This window comes from Tupaia chinensis, unplaced genomic scaffold, assembly GCF_000334495.1.
Source record: "Tupaia chinensis unplaced genomic scaffold, TupChi_1.0 Scaffold138517_1, whole genome shotgun sequence".
Taxonomy (NCBI): domain Eukaryota; kingdom Metazoa; phylum Chordata; class Mammalia; order Scandentia; family Tupaiidae; genus Tupaia; species Tupaia belangeri.
In genome coordinates this window covers 1,849,804-1,861,501 of record NW_006198412.1, presented here as the reverse complement: position 1 = coordinate 1,861,501, position 11,698 = coordinate 1,849,804, and positions in this window count along the sequence as shown.

Sequence of the window (11,698 nt, the reverse complement as noted above, 5' to 3'; positions counted from 1 at the left end):
GGGCCACCAGCCACAGAATGTCATTCAGAAAAGGCTGGTTTTAGTAGGTCCTTGGAAATTTGATATGATTCAAATTGGCAGGAAAGAGAAAAAAGGAGAAATTAGATGTACAAAGGCAAAGGCATGGATATGCAAAGTGTATTTAGGGAACAATTAACTGGCAGCTTTTCTAGAATGGAAGTTTCAAACTAACTCACCAGGCTGTAAATGATGTAATAATGTCAGTGAGACTTGAATTATAGGAATTTGTTCATCATCTCCATTGGAGAAGCTTTGAGACATTTAGGTAAATGCACTGTGTCGGTTAGTTATTGCCGTGTAACAAACCACCACAAAACTTCGGTGGCTTACCACAGTAAACATTTTTGTTGAGAAGCCTAAGGGTCATCAGCATGGTTCTGTTAATACGGGCCAGTTTCCTCATCTGTAGTCAGCCGGCAGGAGCTGGATAATCTAGAAAGACTTTGGCTTCGACAATTCAGTTTTCCTCCATGCATTTCTTACATCCCCCCAGCAGGCTGACCTGGCATTTTCATGGTAATCCCAGGGGTCCCACAGAATTTGTGGAAACACACCAGTCCTTTTTAAAGCTTATTCTTACATTATGACCACCAGCATCCCCAGGTCAAGGCAACTCACATGGTGCTTCAGTTTCAATGTGTCCCCCCTCCCACCCACCCCCGAAATTTATGTATTGAAATCTGCTGAGCTATTGTAATGGTGTTGAAGAGGGTAGAGACCTAATCCAATTATAGTGTTGAAAGGTGGGCCCTTTGGGAGATGACTGGGATTGAATGAGCTCATCACGGTGGGGCCCCTGATTGACTCCTGGTAGCTTTAGAATAGCAGACACATGGACACATGTGCTCAGTGCTGTGTCTCACCATGTTGCACCTTGTACCATCTTAGAACCCTGCCAAATCCCCACCAATAAGAAGACCCTTACCAAATGTGACCTCATGACCGTGGAATTCCAAAAACCATAAACTATTCAACTTCTGTTATTTATAAATCACCCAGACTCAGGTATTCCATTATTAAGCAACAGAGAATGGTCTAAAACCCATGGCCGAGTTCAAATGCAAGAAATGGGTTAAGTACTGCCTCTTTATTTGAGGGAAACTGCAAAGTCACAGCGTAAAGGGAGAGAGAAAGAAATTGGGGCCATTGATGCAATCAATCTGCCAAGTGCACTGAAAAGAGGATTATTTGAGAAGTAAGCATTGACCACAGTCACTGACAATACAGAACACACTGTATCCATGAAATACAACCAAGCAAGGGCTATGCAACATCTCATTTCTGGCTCTTGTCAATTTATTTTTTTCTCTTCCCATGTTAGTGGCTTCATTACTGCCAGAATATAACATTAACAGGCGGATGGTGCTTTTTTTTTCTGTTGTCAAGGGGGGAAAAGAAAGAAAGAAAGAAAACACAGCTGAGAAGAGAGACCCTCTATTACCTTGGGAATCACTGCGTGACAATCGTAGCAGCTGAAAGGAATATAAAAAGTATAGTTTCTGATTCAGATGGAGGGAGAGGGCCAGTACTGGACAAAGCAACCAGGAATGCACTAAAGGAAAAATTCTGTTCCAGTCCTTGGAAGATTAATTTAAATTTTTTTTTTTTCCAAGTTGACATGCTCCAATATTAGTTCTACAGAATCACAGAAATTGTAGGTATTGTAGCTTCCTATCATAAGCATTCAGGCCTAAGGAATATTGAAACAGGGACCTTTTACATATCAGGCTGTTTGCAAGGCATCTCACATACATAGTTTTATAAAATACTCATATCGGTATATGGTAGGTATTACCAGTCCCATTTTATAGATGAGAAAACTGAGACTCAAATACCAACAAACCAGTATGACTAGAAAATGGCTGGATTTTAAGGCTGTTTTCTCGAGTTTGGTTTCGTGCACTAAAAAACCTTTTAGCTTACCACTCATTTAAAAGGCAGACAGTGAGTGGTTGGAGGGGTAAGAATCACCAAGGAACAGATCATTATTTTGCTTCTTTTTCCACTTGAGCTTTTAGAATTTGGGCCAAATTAGCTTCTACTCCACAGAGTTTGGACTTGTCAGTGTATGGGAAGCCCTGTGGTTAAGCCTTGCCTACCTGTATAGAAAAGACATGGAGCAGTCATACCCCAAGAAGGGACCACAGTGATTTTGGTCTTCTTCACATAATGAAAGAAATCGAGGGCCCGAGTGGGCCCAGTTGTGACTTGGCCCATGACAGTGTATGATGAATGTTTAGCTTTCTGGTAGAAGAGAAAGATCAACAGATGGGATTCCTAGGCCATCTCCTGTTTTCTAATAATTACTTATTTTTAATTTTATTTACTCACTCTTTATTTTATTTTATTTTGACCAGACACACACACACACACACACACACATAGAGGAGAGAGAGAGAGAAAGTGAGAAAGCAAGCAAGCCACCAGGTGGAGGACTAGACCCATGGTCGGCCACGTGGGAATATCCAGCACCTTAACCACCACGCCACCTGCTGGCCCCACCATCTCCTGTTTTCTAAATGAACTCTCTTGAGAAAGCCTATTCCTTAATAAACTCTATATGTGAGATTAACTGACAACAACCTCTGATTTAAAAAGTGTGAGGGAACCAGCAGTTAGTGTAATGGCTATTTCTCTGGACTCCCACATAGTCGACAGCGGTTCACGTCCCGGACCCGGTGGCTTAAAACTCATGCTGGGCGCATGTGTGTGCGTGCCCAAGATCCCGAGAGGAGAATGGAGGAGAAGGGATTGCAGCGTGACCATCCTCCCTGGGGGGTGATTTCTTGCTTTCTGTCTCTCAGTCTCTGTCTGTCTGGCGAGTGCACGCGCCCTATAGCAAAAACCTCTCCAAAAAAAAAGTATGAGAGGTTCAGAAATAGGCTCTAAAGAGGAGAATGGAATGGGGACAGGAAGTTCCCTTTACCTGGATTCCAGATCCCTTTTATGCCCTTAGAGACAGATACTAATCCACTGCTTACTCGGCCCATAAAGAAGCTCAAGTGTCTTCTATCCTATTAAGCAATCAAGTTCCTAGCAATTTCTTCCTTCCCTTCACCAAACTTCTGACAGTTTCCCAGTGCCTTGCTTTCTGATTGATCTCCTGATTCTCACCGGCACTCCAGCCCACTGAAACCTGGGCTTTGAGCTACTCAAACTCCAGGCTCATGCAGGAGGCACTGCTCTCTTGGTCTTTTTGTGCCACTGGGTGTGATTGGCCATCGGCAATCTGCTTGGCATTGGGTATGATTGCCCACTGGCAAATCTTTCCTTCCTCTTCTGACACTACTCTCTCACCAGGATTTTCTCTTACCTCTTTTGAAGTCCTTTTCAGTCTTCTTCTCTGCAATTTCTCCTCTCCAGTCTGCCTCCTGATGCTGTAGTCTTCTCCAGGGTTGTCTTCAGCCCTTTTCCCCTAAGGTCACCTACTTCACCTTTTCTCTTTAGCGCCAGATCTATTATCTAGCTGTATTGAGCACCTCCACTAGAAGGTCTCTCAAAAAACTCAAACTTGAGCCTAAAACAGAAATTGTTTTCTCTTTTTTATATAGGATTTTATTTTTAAATTTTATATTTTTGTTGCCAGGAAGCGTGTGAGCTTGCCAGAGAGAGGAAGCATCACCCAATGGAGTCATGCTGTAATTCTTTTTCTGCCACTTCTTCCCATCAGGATTTCGAGTATGCATGCACACATGGAGCCAGGATTGAAACTACGATCAACCACGTGGGGTCTGGCTTCCTGTGTGCAAAACTGCTGTGCTATTGGGTCAGCCAGCTCTTGTTATTGTTGTTTCTCTCTCTCTTCATTTTCAGAGGGTGCTTGCACTCACCAGAGAGAGAAAAAGAAAAAGTACCCACCAATGGTGCATGGTCAGGCTGCAACCCTTTCTCTAATCTGTTTTCTCTTTCACTTGTATGGTCCATCTTGGTTGAACGCATCAGTATCCACTGAGACTCACAGCTGGTGTCCACATTCCACATCCAGTTTAATGTCCTATTCGTCGTCCTAAAATCTTTTATGAATTAATTCGACCTGTTGCTGTCACACCTGAGAGCTTTGATTTTTCATCTGAACTAATGCTGTCCAGTAGGTCTCCCCTTGCCATTGTTGTCAGAGTGATCTAAAATACAAACATAGTCATGCACTTTGCAAATTATGCTTTTCTAGAGCTTCTAAAGTTTACTCCAATTTTTCTTGAGGATCAGGTCCAAAGTCCTGGACATGGCCTGAATGAGCTGACCTTTGTGTGTCTCTTCACCCCACCTTCTACTTTCACCCTTCATGAGTAAAGAATACCGCATTTCTCTGAATATGTGCTACTATTGCTTCCCTCTTTAACTCTGCAAGTGCTGTCCCTTCTGCTTAGAATACTGCCCCATCCCTATCTTATAAATGCCTGTCGACTTACAAATTTTAAAATCAGGGTTTGCATCTCCTATGGGTAATCTTTCTGGATACCTTGGATACAAATCACCACTCCCACCTCGGCACTATGCCAGAGAATTTCTATAATTTTACATTTTAAATTGTGAAAAATAAAATGAGTGATTTACATGTCTCCCTCTAAGACCACAAATTTCATAAGGCAGAGTCCAGTTTTCTATCTATTCAGCAAATACTTACTGAATGCCTGGACCATTTAGGTACCAAAGCTGGTGCAGTGATTTAAAACATACAGACTTTGGAGTCAGGCTGAGCTCAAATCTTGAACAAATCACTTAATTTAAGTTTCATTTTCTTCAACTATAAAAACGGGGACAGTAACAATAGGAATGCTATTGACTGATACAGTTGGGCTGTTAGTTGATTACTTAAGAGAACATGTAAGATAAAATCAGGAATCACAAAAAGATTCTTCTGTGGGACCAGATGGTGTAATAGTTACATCACTGGACTCCCATGTAGTCAACTGTGGTTCAAGTCCTGGACCTGGAGGCTTAAAACTCACACCAGGCACATGTGTGTGAATGCCCAAGATCCTGAGAGGAGAATAGAGGAGAAGGGATTGCATCATGGCCATCTCACTGAGTGCTAATTTCTCACTTTCTGTCTGTCTCACTCTGTTTTTCCAACAGGTGCACGTGCCCTATGACAAAAACTTTCTAAAATTTTTTAAAAAAGATTTTAGATATTTTATTTTCACTAAACCATAAACCTGGACAATCATTGAACAATCTCTTGACACTGGTCCATACCTTTCCTTTGAATATTACTCTGTTACCTGGAGTCTCTGACTACTTTTTTGATAAACCAAACTTTTAAAGTGTCAAAATTCCAGGTCTGATTTCTTCAAAATGCAGTAGAACTTAAAAAAAAAAATGGTGAAGCCAATGGAATGCAGAATCCTTCTATGTTTTCGTGATTCCCCTCTGCCACTGTCTGTCTCACTCTCTTATTGTTTTTTAGTTTGACCAGAGAGAGCTAGAGAGAGAGAGAGAAAGGATAAGTGAGAAAGCAAGATGCCAGGTCCAGAACTCGAACCCTGGTCACCACATGGGAGGCCGGCATCTTAACCACCATGCCACTTGCTGGCCCTATTATTGTTTTTAAATTTGACCAGACAGAGATAGAGTAAGAGAAAAAGAGAAAGCAAGAAAGCAAGCCGCCAGGTCTGGGGATTGAACTGCTAACTATGTGGGAATCCAGTGCCTTCATGCACCATGCCACCTGCCAGTCCCTCACTCTGTTGTTTCTTTTGATGCATAAAATTTTAAGTTTGATGTAATTCCATTCGTCTATTTTTGTTTCTGGTATCATAGCCAAGAAACTGTTGCCACATTCAACATCCTGAAGTTTTCCCTCTAGAACTTTTTTAGTTTTAGGTCTTAAATCCATTTGGAGTTAATTTTTGGAATAAGGTATGGATCCAACTTCATTCTCTTGTGTGTGGATAGCCAGTTTCAAAAAACTTTTTGACACTTCTTCTTTAGCATTCGTATTTTGTTGGGTTACATACCAGTCAGTGATTGATATCATCACAGTAATCAGTACTGCTGGTACAGACAGGCTGGAGAATAGGACAGTGTGGACTCAAGTGAGCTCCACCTCTCCAGGTGAGCTGAGAAACCAGGAGTACCTCAGCAGTTTAATCACACTTTAAACTAAAAATAAAATTGCCAGAGGGCATGCATGCTCACTAGAAAGAGACAGAGAGAGAGAGAGATAGAGAGAACCCCTCAACATGGAATGGTCATGCTGAAATCCTTTCTCCATTTTCCAAACCGTCAGAATCCTGGGCAAGCATGCACACAATTACAACATGTTTCTCAAGCCACAGGGCCTGGGATTTGAACCATGGTCAGTCATGTGGGATCTAGTTCCCTTAACAACGAGCCTACAGATCTATTTTCTGGTTTTTGACACTTTAATATTTGGGGTCTTGCTAATTCTGGACCATACACCTTTTGGGGGGGGGTGCTTTCTCCTTCCCTCTCTCTCATTGGCAAAAGCACATGCCCTCTTCCAATTTCACAAGTAAATATGAAAAATACAAGCGAGCCTAGCCCAGCCATGGTGGCACAAGCAGGAGGGTATCTCTTGGAATGACTGATGCCTTATGTGGGGCCCAGGTTTGGTTCTGGCCCGCCCCAAACAGCCTGGGCAATGGTGGCACAGATCCGTGGTGTGGCTAACCGGGAGGCTGGGGCAAGATTGAAATGTGGGGGACCAGCAGTTAGCATAATGGCTATGTCGCTGGACTCCCATGTAGTCAACCACGGTTCGAGTCCCGGACCCGGTGGCTTAAACTCATGCCGGGCGCGTGTGCGTGTGTGCCCAAGATCCCGAGAGGAGAATGGAGGAGAAGGGATTGTGGTGTGGCCATCCCCCCGGGGGGTGATTTCTCGCTTTCTGTCTCTCTGTCTGTCTCTGTCTTTCTGGTGAGCGCAAGCGCCCAATAGCAAAAAAAACCAAAAACAAACAAACAAACAAAAACACACACACACAAAAAAACTCTCCAAAAAGAAGATTAGAAGATTATAATGTGGTAGACTCTGTCAAAAACACCCCTCTCTCTCCCTCCAGATCTTTCTCTGATTAAAAAAAAAAAAAAAGTAAAAGGTGCCATATATACTGTCTGTGAATTAGAGGAAACAGACTGACTGCTACGTGAATGATCCAGTTATGTAAAGAACAAACAAGAGAGCTTCTGCTGTAGCCCCTCGGGGTGGTGTGAAATTGCAATCACATCTGTGAGCTACGTGCCCCAGTGCGTGGAATTCCAACATTAGCTGTTGTCACAATTTGGCACTGAGGCATAGTGAATAGTTCCTACCCTGCCACTTTCAGACAACCAGGCCATCTGTCAGGGGATCCTCATTTAACCTAGAGGGGAGGAAAAGGTCCCTGGGGCCTGAAAGAGACGTTCAAGTTAGACAGGTGGAAAGTGGTTTCTAGAAGAGTACGTGCCAAAGTCTGCAGGCAAGTAAGTGGCAGGCTGCCTGTGCTTGGCACAATGTCTGGGTGCACAGTAGGTGAGTTTTTGTTTTGTTTTAACTTTATGCTGAAGCAGGAAGGGGTTCATAAACAGGTAGGGGGTTGCTCAAGACCAGCTCTGATTGCATCAGCATTCTGACACGAGAAGAATCCTCCTGGCTCACTGAGAAACATGCAGCGACGGGTCATTCCGGAAGCAGAGCATTAGCTGTGCATTTGGAGAGCGCGAGTACCTTCCACATGCCTGGAGCAGTGCCAATCACGGGGCAATGTTAGTGACTAGGACAGACTCAGCCCCTGAATGACTCACAGCATCCAGTGTTCCCTGAACAGGGTACAAAAGGCACAGGGCACACACATGAGGCCAACAGGGCAGTTAGCGAAGGAGGCCAGGCTAGGGCAGCAGCTGCTTCAGGGCCAGCAGGGAGCTGGGATCTCAGTGCTCACTCACACCCAGGTCTGCGCAAGCCAGTGGCCGGGGAAGAGGTCTGTTTATAGGTTATGGGGCTGGTACCTTCTGGACTGGTTTGGCTTCAAACTGTATCATGAGTCAGAAAAACCATTCTGTTCCAGTCACGATATGGTCACAGAACTTTGGTGTTTATTTCCTCATCTGAGGAGAGGAACAATGTCTCACTTCTCTCTTTCCTGAGAGGAGACCATAAGGTCATGAGAATTCTCCAGAGGACCTCCCATAAGCAAGAGGATTCTAGCCCTCAGCTTTCTGGTTGGTAGAACCTCAACACTGATCCTATTAAACTCATTTCTTCTTCTATTTTTTTTTTTTTTTTGAGAGGTTTTTGCTATAGAGTGCGTGCGCTCGCCAGACAGACCGAGAGAGACAGAGAGACAGAAAGCAAGAAATCACCCCCCAGGGGGGATGGCCACACTGCAATCCGTTCTCTTCCATTTTCCTCTCGGGATCTTGGGCACGAACGCACACACGCCCGGTGTGAGTTTTAAGCCACTGGTTCTGGGACTCGAACCGCAGTCGACTACATGGGAGTTCAGTGACATAGCCATTACGCTAACTGCTGGTCCCTCTTCTATTTTTTTTAAAGCCCACATATACATAAAATTGTCAGATCGTATGTGTGCTAACCAGAGAGAGAGAGAGAGAGAGAGAGAGAAAAGCACCTGCCAATAGGGTGCGATTGTGACACAATCCATTTTCTCCCACTTCTCTGTCTCGTCAGGATTTGAGGTACAGATGCACACAGGCACGTACACACGGCTGGTGTGTATTTCAAGCTGCCCAGGTAGGGATTGGAATAGCGGTCGGCTATGTGGTGCACAGGGCGTAACCACTGCATAGCAGGGCTGGCTCCATTTCTTCTTCCATTGTCAGTGAAAATCCACAATGTTTTTATGGGATTCTGAGAGATGCTAAAGTTGTAACTAAAATTCAGCCACAATCCTTCAGGCTGGAGAGATGGGATGATAACAGAGGCTCAGATCAAGTTCCCCACACAACTTCCATTTAAATTAAACTTCCTTTAATGAAATAAAAAACAAATGGTGCATTGCATAATATTTGTGGTCACAGTATAAAACAATACAATTAGTTCATATAACATTAGATATGGACAAAAATACACGAGACCCTTTCTTTGTCTACGGAAAATTCTGCAGATCCTCATGTGCCACACTAAAAAAGAAAGAAAGTCAGCTTTTTTCTTCTAGTGATCTGCACACCTACTTATCACTGAGAATTTGGTCAAACAGTGGAGGAGAACTTACCCAAATCCTAGTTCCCTTCTTCCTCTGTTGTCATCGGTGAAGCTAAAAATAAAGTTTTTTGAAAGTAGCAAGTTGTACAGTATTGCTTATTATTCCTGCCAAAAAGGCTCAGTCTTTGGCTCACAGGTGTCAGTGACAAAATCATCGTTGCAGGCAGACTGCAAAGCAAGAAGCAAGAGCCACCAGGGAAACAGATGAAGGTCTGGGCAGGAAGGGGATTCTTCACCAGGTTCTTAGGGAAAGCCACGTGGGTAGGAGGGTGGGGGAGGGCGTACAAATAAATACATTTCTAAATTAAGATTTAATCCAGTTGGTGAGCCAGAGTTCCACCATCCCATGAAAGTTCTGAGAGGTTGTTAAAAAGTCAGTGTTTGCATTTTTTTTTAAAGTGAAAGGTGTATGTAAACATCATAAAGTAAACAATTTAAATAATTCTGAGGCTTCTATCTGAACATACCTTAGGCTCTTTCTGGGATATTTTTATGATAAGAAAAAAAAAACCCAAATGCTCATCAAGTTCCTTATTGTTTACAAGTGCAATTTTACCCATGTGAGGCATGGCTAGGTCCTTCTCTCATTCACACCAGTGCTACTGGCAGGAAACTCTTCCAGAAGAGCACTTTGTGAGGAGCCCTATTTGGTACAAAAGCGTGTAGCACACACTTTTAAAAAACGCACATCCCAGGCAAGTTTACGTGCCTAGCAGGAGCTAGGTCCTTGGTACAATGCACTGGGATTCCCCCTTTCTCTCAGCCCCAGGGAGACCTGCAGTTTGGCAGAGTGGGCAGGTCAATGCCTCAACAACTCCAGCTTGCACTGCACCATCACCTGAGAGGAAAAGGTTCAATGTGTGAGCCCCTGTCACTTTCACCACCCTCAAGTGTCTAGCGAGACCCAGTCCACGGTTTTACATACACCTGGGGCCACCTGGTTACATCCCAAGCTAAGGACCCTTCCTTTCTATTGAGAAGGGCCTGCATTCTAACAATCTTAAATCTTCTTTGAAAAATTGAGAGGGCTCAGGGCCCTGGCTGTTACCAATATAGCACGTGCTGATATTTGTTCTCTCCTAATTGTACACTCACCTGTGACCCACCTCCTCTGAAGCAGCAGTTAAGAAATGACAGGTAAAAGGCCCCAAATCTAGCGCCATCAAGGCCTTCTCCCTCTTTGTCCTTCATGCTCTGGTGGGGCATACCTGCTGCCTCTCTTCCTGCCATAGAATCCAAGTCTGGAGGCCATCTGTGCTGTTACCATCGAGGTAGAATCTAGTTTCTACCACATGACTGGTCCCCTTGGTGGGCAACAAAAAGGGAACGCCTTGGTGGACATCTGCTTCCTGGAGTGCTCGGTAATAAGTGCAGAACTGTTCGTGGGCAGCAGCGAGGGAGGCGGAGGGGAGGTGGTAAGCCGGGCCCGGCCCATGGTGACAAAGAGCCGCACATGAATGGCCATCACTTTGTATTACTTTATTGCTCAAAACAAATGAATCTCTTTCCCCCTTTGGAAGACAGAGCAGTGTTAGATCCTTCAGAGCCAGGATCAAAGCACAGAGGATTGCAATTAGGGCATCAGTCACCAGTGAGCTTCAGAAAACCCCACTGGGATGCTTCCCAAAGGCCAGTGCTGGGCAGGGGTGAGACACTTCAGGGGTAGGGAGGCTCTGAGGGGAACGCTTTTAAAGCAAAAGAAACTGGGGATACAGAAGGTCTCTTTCTGTCCACTGTGCTATTCCTGTTGGGAGCAGTCGGGCAAAGCAGACTGCTCTCAAGTCTGCTTTGTAGGCCGTTCACATGACAGCAAATTGCTGGGTTTCCTTCATGTTCCTGACAGGAAAGCAAACATACCACAAAGTATACCCTTCCTCACTAACCCCCTGCAGAGGATCTTTAAAAGACTTGAAGGACTGCAAGGGTCATGGAAAATGCATGGTTCTTCTAGGCAATTTTGGATTCCTTGAAGTCAGTCAGTCTTGCAAGCAGCAATTTGCCTTCACGTTGAGGATCCCAAATAGCATGTGAAGGATGAGGCAGACCTGTGGGTCCCCCAGCACGTCCCCTGGTGGCCAATGCCTTTGCCTCTCACAAACGCCAGGAAAGAACGGAAGTGGCTTCCTCAGCCAAACACACTCATCACCACTGATCCTCCGGGCTAGAGCTGCGTAAACCTAACTTTCCAGGGTACTTCGTCTGCTCCCCTGGGCTCCCCTGAAGCATGGTGGCCTCTGAACTATTAGAGTGTCTGTCTTTTCCTTGTCCTCAACCTCCTCTCCCTTGCAGACCTTCTTACTGCCCTGGACAGAGGTGGCTGTGTATTTTTCTTCATATTCATTCTTAAGGCTAAGGTGGCAAGATAAGGTGCTCGGTGGAGAGCCAAATTCTAGATTCCAGGGCCGCCATTTCAGCACTCTCACGTAACACAAACACAAAGAAATGGAAAAGGGGCGGAGAAGCAAAAAAAAAAAAAAAAAAAAAAAGCATGGGGGCTCAATACGAACTTACG